The sequence below is a fragment of the Lathyrus oleraceus genome, chromosome 5 (assembly GCF_024323335.1).
Source record: "Lathyrus oleraceus cultivar Zhongwan6 chromosome 5, CAAS_Psat_ZW6_1.0, whole genome shotgun sequence".
NCBI classification, from domain to species: Eukaryota; Viridiplantae; Streptophyta; class Magnoliopsida; order Fabales; family Fabaceae; genus Lathyrus; species Lathyrus oleraceus.
Genome location: NC_066583.1, coordinates 210,735,220 through 210,742,411, shown reverse-complemented (window position 1 = coordinate 210,742,411; position 7,192 = coordinate 210,735,220).

The following is a 7,192-nucleotide window of genomic DNA, read 5'->3' as shown; positions in this document are numbered from 1 at the left end:
TTAGTAATCGGAGATCGATCTCCAGAATTTTCTCAGTTTTTTAATTTTTTATTTTCTTACTTGTAGTGTTGCTTGCTTGCACTAATTGTCTGGTTTACTTTAACTTTCAGGCATTATGGATGATAGACATGATATACTGAGGCACAAGAGGGTTGCACAACATGCATCAGTGCGGAGGGAGAAGAGTCAGGTTTCGAAGGCTCTTGTTCCCTCTGACCATGTAGAGGCATCTACTTTTGGGGCTCATGATTCTCCTCATGCTTCTCCATCTTCTTCTTTTCGTAGGAGATGAATTTCACCTACAGACGCATCACTCCCTCCATCCTCACGCAGACGCCATCATGACGGAGGTACTAGGGGCATTGATGTACCGGAAACAGTGCCAGAGGGCATGGGGATTGATGATCGAGGAGCCCGAGGAGGTAGAGGAGGCAGATGAGATGTAGTCTGACATACACAATAGTGCAGTAGTATCTAGTAGTTGTAATATGGATTGTATTTTATTTTCACCTCATGCTACTTTGTTGTTGTATTCGACTTTATTTATATATGATATTTGGACCATTTGGAGTAATATACGTCAGTTTTTGCATATGGATTGTATGGTTTATATGGATTATATGGTTTAAATCTTTATCTAAATACACGTAAACAAAGTACAATATGCACTATTTTGTTCTGATAGATTACCGGAATACATTTTTATAAAATAAATGGAGATACATCTCTATAAAATAGATGAAGATATATCTTCAAAATATTTTAACACTAACTGAGAATTAGGCGCGTCTAAAAATACATTTTCATAATTTAGAAACATTTAAATATTTTCACATTATGCATTAAAAAATTCTTTAAAAAAAAGTTTACCAACAAATTTGTGCAGCACTCTAAACCTATACCTTCCGATGAACATGGGTTCATGTGTTAATAATAGTACGATGAAGCAACAAATGCACGACACATTAGGATTCAGAACTTATCTAGATTCTTTGCAATCTACCTATATGGATGGATACATCATGAAAACCCAATAATATTAGCTAGCACAAAAACACGCATCAACTAACTTGAAGTATATCGATATTGGGTACAGCTAACAAACACAAAATGATTATGAAAACCAACAGCAAACAATGGAGTCAAATCACAAGAACTTTAACAACAAAATTTAGAGATCTCTCAGTTCTTTTGTCTAATCTCTTAGCTATAATGTTTTCTGTCGCTTACGGTTGAGACTTTATGAACTTTCCTCTTACAACAAACCACATCACCGACAAAAACAAAAGGTAATTCTAATCACAAAATGTGACATGTTTTTTATTCCAAGCCTCCAACTAGAATCGACCAAAAAGTGCACCATGAATGGGAACAAGTGAGACCCCGGTGGTGTGTCAATACACCTTGTTTTGTCTCTCGTCTACAATAAGCTATGGATAGTCGAAAACCAATTCGGCATGCGGATAAATTTGCTTTGTTTGTGCCAAACACTATAATGGTTTACACACTATAGCAATATTACAAAAGAAAAAGGAGCATACTATATATAGGTATAATAAAGTTGGATCAACTTTTAATTATTATGATTTTCTCAAATTAATTAATTAATGATTTTCTCAAAAATATTTGAATGAGATAATAAAAATTTCTTACAATTTAACCTTAAATGTAAATTCAACAATGATAAATCTTTTTAATTCTGAAAGATTAGTCTATACAGTTCTACAAAGAAGATACTCGGTTAATAAGAAAAATTTATAAAAATATGGATATGTAGCGTTTTGATTGATTATGTGACGGTGATAGTGGGATGTATTAACAAATTAATATTTTTAAATTTGTATTTACATATTAAAAGTATCATTTGTCGGCCTAGTTATGATGTCGACAATACCAACTTTTCCCTGATTACAATGCTTAAATTGTTACCTCAAAGCATGCTATGAATTTTGTTCGCACTATACTTTAAAAATAGTAATCAAATATTGTTTTTCACTTTTCCATAGTATTGTTTCTCCGATTAAAAGAAAAATATACTTAAAAAGAATATTTTCTTGAGTTCACACTTCCTTCAAAATTTGAGTGGCAAACCACTTCAAGAAGTTATAATGTTCTTTGTAATTACTAAAGGATCCTAGGAACAATTTTTCACTAAACCATTTAGTAATTAGATTGATATTGGCCCAACATTCCAACTTTAAATCTGATTTGTTAGAATCCATTTCAGAATAATGAAAATTCTAAATCATATATATATATATATATATATATATATATATATATATATATATATATATATATATATATATATATATATATATATAGAGGTTATGATCCCTAATATACGGACATAAGCATATTATCTCTTCTTCTTATTTAAAGATTGTTCAAGACATTATGAGTATCATTAAGGAAGACTTTTATTTAATAGATCAAGGTATTCCTAAATATCAACTTGTTGGTACTTTAATTTTATAAATGTTTGTTTGTCTATTTTGTTTCTGCATTAAATTGTATGTTGTACTATGTTGAAATGTATGTTTCATTATGTGAGAATTTGGATCGAATTCTAGTCTCAACAAGGGTGGCTTCTTGGTTCGACAAACGCTTAGCATGTAGTCGAAGTCTATTTACATGTTGACCTTGCGTGCTGTAGTCGAAGTATACTCAAGCATTCAGTAGTCGAGTTGCTAGGATTGTTAGCATGTCGAATTGGGCATGTTTGTTATCCCAATTGTTTAAGTTAACTTGTAGCTTAAGTTAGCTTAGTAGTCTATAAATAAAGTAGTTCTCTTAGGTTGTTGGAGGAGTTAGTTGTTGTTATTCACTTGTAATGTTTGAATCCTAATTAAGTAAGCGAATAGATAAACAATTTTAACCAATTCTGAACCTTTCTCCTTCTTCTTCCCTTTTCTCTCTCTTTCATGAAATCCTAATAGGGTTTCTCCTGTTTATTCAAAAAACTCAATCTTTCTCATAATTTCAATTTATTCTTGACAATACTTCATTACAACAAACGGGTGCGATGAACGTGGAGAAGAAGATGTCGTCAATAAAGTATGAGATTGGAAAATTCACCAGTGTGAATGATTTTGATTTGTGGTGCTTGAAGATGCAAGTCATACTCTTTCAGCAGGATTTGTTAGAAGCGTTGAAAGGATTAGAGAAGGTGGATGATGCCCTAGCGGAGAAGGAGAAGACTATGATGATCGAGAAAGTCCACAATGTCATTATATTGAGCCTTGGTGATAAGGTTCTTCGGCATGTTTCAAAAGAGAAAATTGCAGTTGGTGTGTGGACAAAACTCGAGGGTTTGTATATGACAAAATCCTTGGTCAATTGTCTTTACCTAAAGCAAGCTTTGTAATCATTCAAGATGAGTGGAGACAAAGTCTTAGTTGAGTAGTTGAATATGCTCAACAAATTGATTCTTGATCTTGAGAATATCGAATTCAAGATTGGTGATGAAGATCAAGAATTATTGTTGTTGTTGTATGCTTTACTAAAGTCTCATGCTCACACTACTACAAATAACACTTTTTATGACGAAAATTTCACCTCGAAATGCTAAAAGCCGAAAGTATAATTCTTGGTAGTGTCATGCTAACAACCTTTTACCTCGGTTATCCATAAAACCGAGGGAATATATCAATAAGGAGTGTTATTTTACTTTTAATATAACATATTACCTTGGTCATTTGTAAAAGCCGAGGGAATATAAATACTAGGGACGCTTCGAATCTCGGTTACTTCATTTTTATATTTTTTTAATGGTTTAATTAGTATTTCTTACTTAGCGTCTTTCTGGATTCCATTTTTTCTTTGTTAAAATTTTTTTTCTATATTTTTCTCTAAGTCAATAGAAAAACTCAAAATATTTTTTATCAATAAAAACGATTGCGTAATAATAAGATTGAAAAGGAAAGAAAAAAATTCATTAATAATCAGAGAACTATTCCACATATTCAAACTTCTGACTCCACTCAACTTCAGCAGTTAATCCTGCTTTTTTTACCCTTTTAAATATCTATAACTGAGAAAAGTTCAGAAAGAACTCTTCCATATGGTATGAGGAAATTTATTTCCTAGCGAGAGGTCACAATCATTTCCATTAAGAAGTTAAAAATAGTAAGAGGAAGATTAATTTTGACGTTATGGATAAGGAAGCACAAAAGATGCTTGTCATATGAAGTAAGCATTTCTAATTGTTTCTCTCTTAGACGAAGATTTGACACTAGAAGTTAATATCAAACTTTTGCAATTGGTATGAGAGTAGCAGAACTGATGAGGTTATTCTAGTTGATATTAATTAGGAGAAGGTGGTTTGAGAAGACATTGTTGAATCTATATTGTTCAAGACAACTACCTTTCTCTTCAGACTTTATTGTCTGAGCAATAAGTAATGGAGTAATGGTAATAGAAAAGCCATATACATTGGACTGTATCGACTTAGCATCCCCACCAGTTGCCTAACGAAGGCATTTACCCATAACTTTGTTACAATATTAGTGTAGATGGGTCCATAAAGCATGTCAAAGTAACATTTCAAATTATGTTTGGAAATAGTTTTTATTAGGAACTCTCTTGTATGAAAGATATTCATTGACCTTTGAAGATGTTCAATCATTTGTCATACCCCAAATTTTCCCTACCCCTCATTCAATTCATTTGTCTTATGAGTTTGTTCATTTGCATACATATGCCTATTAATCATGCATTTAGGAGCCATTCATATCATTCAAACATTCATGCATTGCATATAACCATTCATTCATTGGTTCAAAGGATTCTTACTACATGGATTTCAACTGAGTCTCAACACTCGGTTATTGATGGTTTGATTAGATGATTAAGGTTTTTTACTTATGGTGTAAGAAGGTGCTATTAATCTCTAATGGATTAAGGTTTTTGTGGAACAAGTCAAATGAAGAGTTACTTAAAGAAGAAGAAAGATCATGTTGACTTTTTGGTCGAAGTCAACTATGAAAGTTGACTTTTGACCTAATCTTTGGAATCCCCACCTCAAGTCTAAATCATGGCTATTGTATTGGTACCCATCATGAAAAATGAGATATTCATGGCATAGTTGACTTTTGGTCAAGCTGTTGACTTTTGCTCAAATAGTTGACCAAGTCTTGTGGAGTTTCTTTTTACTTTAACTTGGGCTATTAGCTTTTAATCAAGAGTTTGCATTCAAGTGGAAGTTACTTAAAAGAGTTTCTTTTTACTTTAACTTGGGCTATTAACTTTCAATTACTTAAAGTACAAGTTACTTAAAAGTCAACCTTACACATTCAAGAGTAAATCTCATTACAAAATACCAAAGTACACTACAAAAATGGAAGAATACATGAAAAATCTGTTTTTTTACCAACAGTTGACTATTTGGTCAACTATTGACATTTGGTCAAACAGTTGACCAACTCTGACTTTGACTCCACATTGACTTCTGATCAGCTGTCGCACACGAGTAAAAAACGAGTGTAAGACAAATCATAATAAAAAGGGAAGCGACACTCAAGTATCGTATCACAATGTTTATTGGCAAATTAACCAAATAAGAAAATAAAATAGGGGTTTGATTAGATTAGGATAAGTGATTATAAGTGATTATGAAATAAGTTGATCTACTGTTTAGTCTCTTAACTTATCATCGATCAAAATGATTCTCAATCCCTAAGCAGTCCCTATTCCTTTTCGATTATATCATCAATCAAACAAGTGCAATTGACACCACAAGATATATATTCCTAATTTTTGAATTAAGCAGATGGGTTAAAACAATCGCGAATTAAGCAAATGCAATAAGACAAATGTAAATTAAGAAGACGCAATTTAAGGTAAAGGAACATACAATCATCGAAAAAAATCAATCAACCCTAAGATAAATCGAATTAAGCATTTGATTATCAAAGATAAGAATTGAAAGGAAAATAGATTAATTGGGAAATATGAAAACCTCAAAGTATAATAGAGGCGCGATTATAGTAGATCAACTCCGAGAGTGTCAGTTCTCCATAGGTTCGCGCAAAACTTTAGAAATATTCGTGAGCAGTGAATCGTCAGAGAGCGAACAGTAGCAGTAGAAATCCTTATAAAACAAAAGGGAAATTTGGGCTCTTATGGGATCCGACTCGAAAATTACAAAAACCGACTCAAACTAATTATTTTAATTAAGTCTGAAACTTCAACGAATTATTCGACCCTCCTTCACTTCGAATCTACTTTTAACTTCAACATAAAACTTGTATCTCTTTCTCTTAGCTTTTCAACACATATTAGAACGTGTCAATCCGATTTTCTTATCTCAAGTTATGGTCTGCATAGTAAATATATATCAAATAACTATTAATGCTGAAAATAAAATATGAAATTAAAATAAAGGCAAAAATAAAATTAAATCTAAAAACACAATAAAATAGTAAAATTAATAAAAATAAACTAGAGAAATGCCTAAGTACAATAGTAGGAGAATGTGGATCGAAATACACTGATTAATTCTACACTTATTTCTCTTCAAAACCTCCAAGCACATCAAGCATCCTTCATCCATGACCATGTTGTCTTCAAGTATGCCTCCTTGTATGTCATAACTTTGTACCTTCATTTAGACCACCAAATTTCATGCCCAACCACCTACTCAACCTGCATCAATACCTGCACCATTTGACATAGTACACTAGGCATGCTACATGTTCAGACCAGCCATCCAACCTACAATATCAGTTGCCAACAATATTTCCACATGTTATGCCACATCGCTATATGTTACCACGAAATATACCTAAGGCAGGTTGAAAGCACAAGTGATGAAAGAGGCCTATGAATGTGGGGATTATACCCTACCAAAAGGTAAAAGATGTCGAATGCAATCAAGAAAGAAAAGAAAACTAAAAGAGGAGGCCGACAGGAAATGACGGCTCCGTCGGCAGGTCATTATGTCGACCAACACGAGGTTTTGGGACTTAAAGAATTTTAATCAAATGCGTGGAAGACAGCTTTACCTTGACGTTTGGACGGGGGAAATTTGAAATTTAAAATAAAATAGCAGTTCCAAAAAGAAATAAGAGTGCCATAACGTGGAGCAGTTAGCAAGACATGGGTGCAGCGGTTATGCAAATCGTGGGTCATAACATCTGCTAGCTTCTAGGAAGTCAGTTTAGGAATAGTTCCTCTAGTTCAGTATAAATAG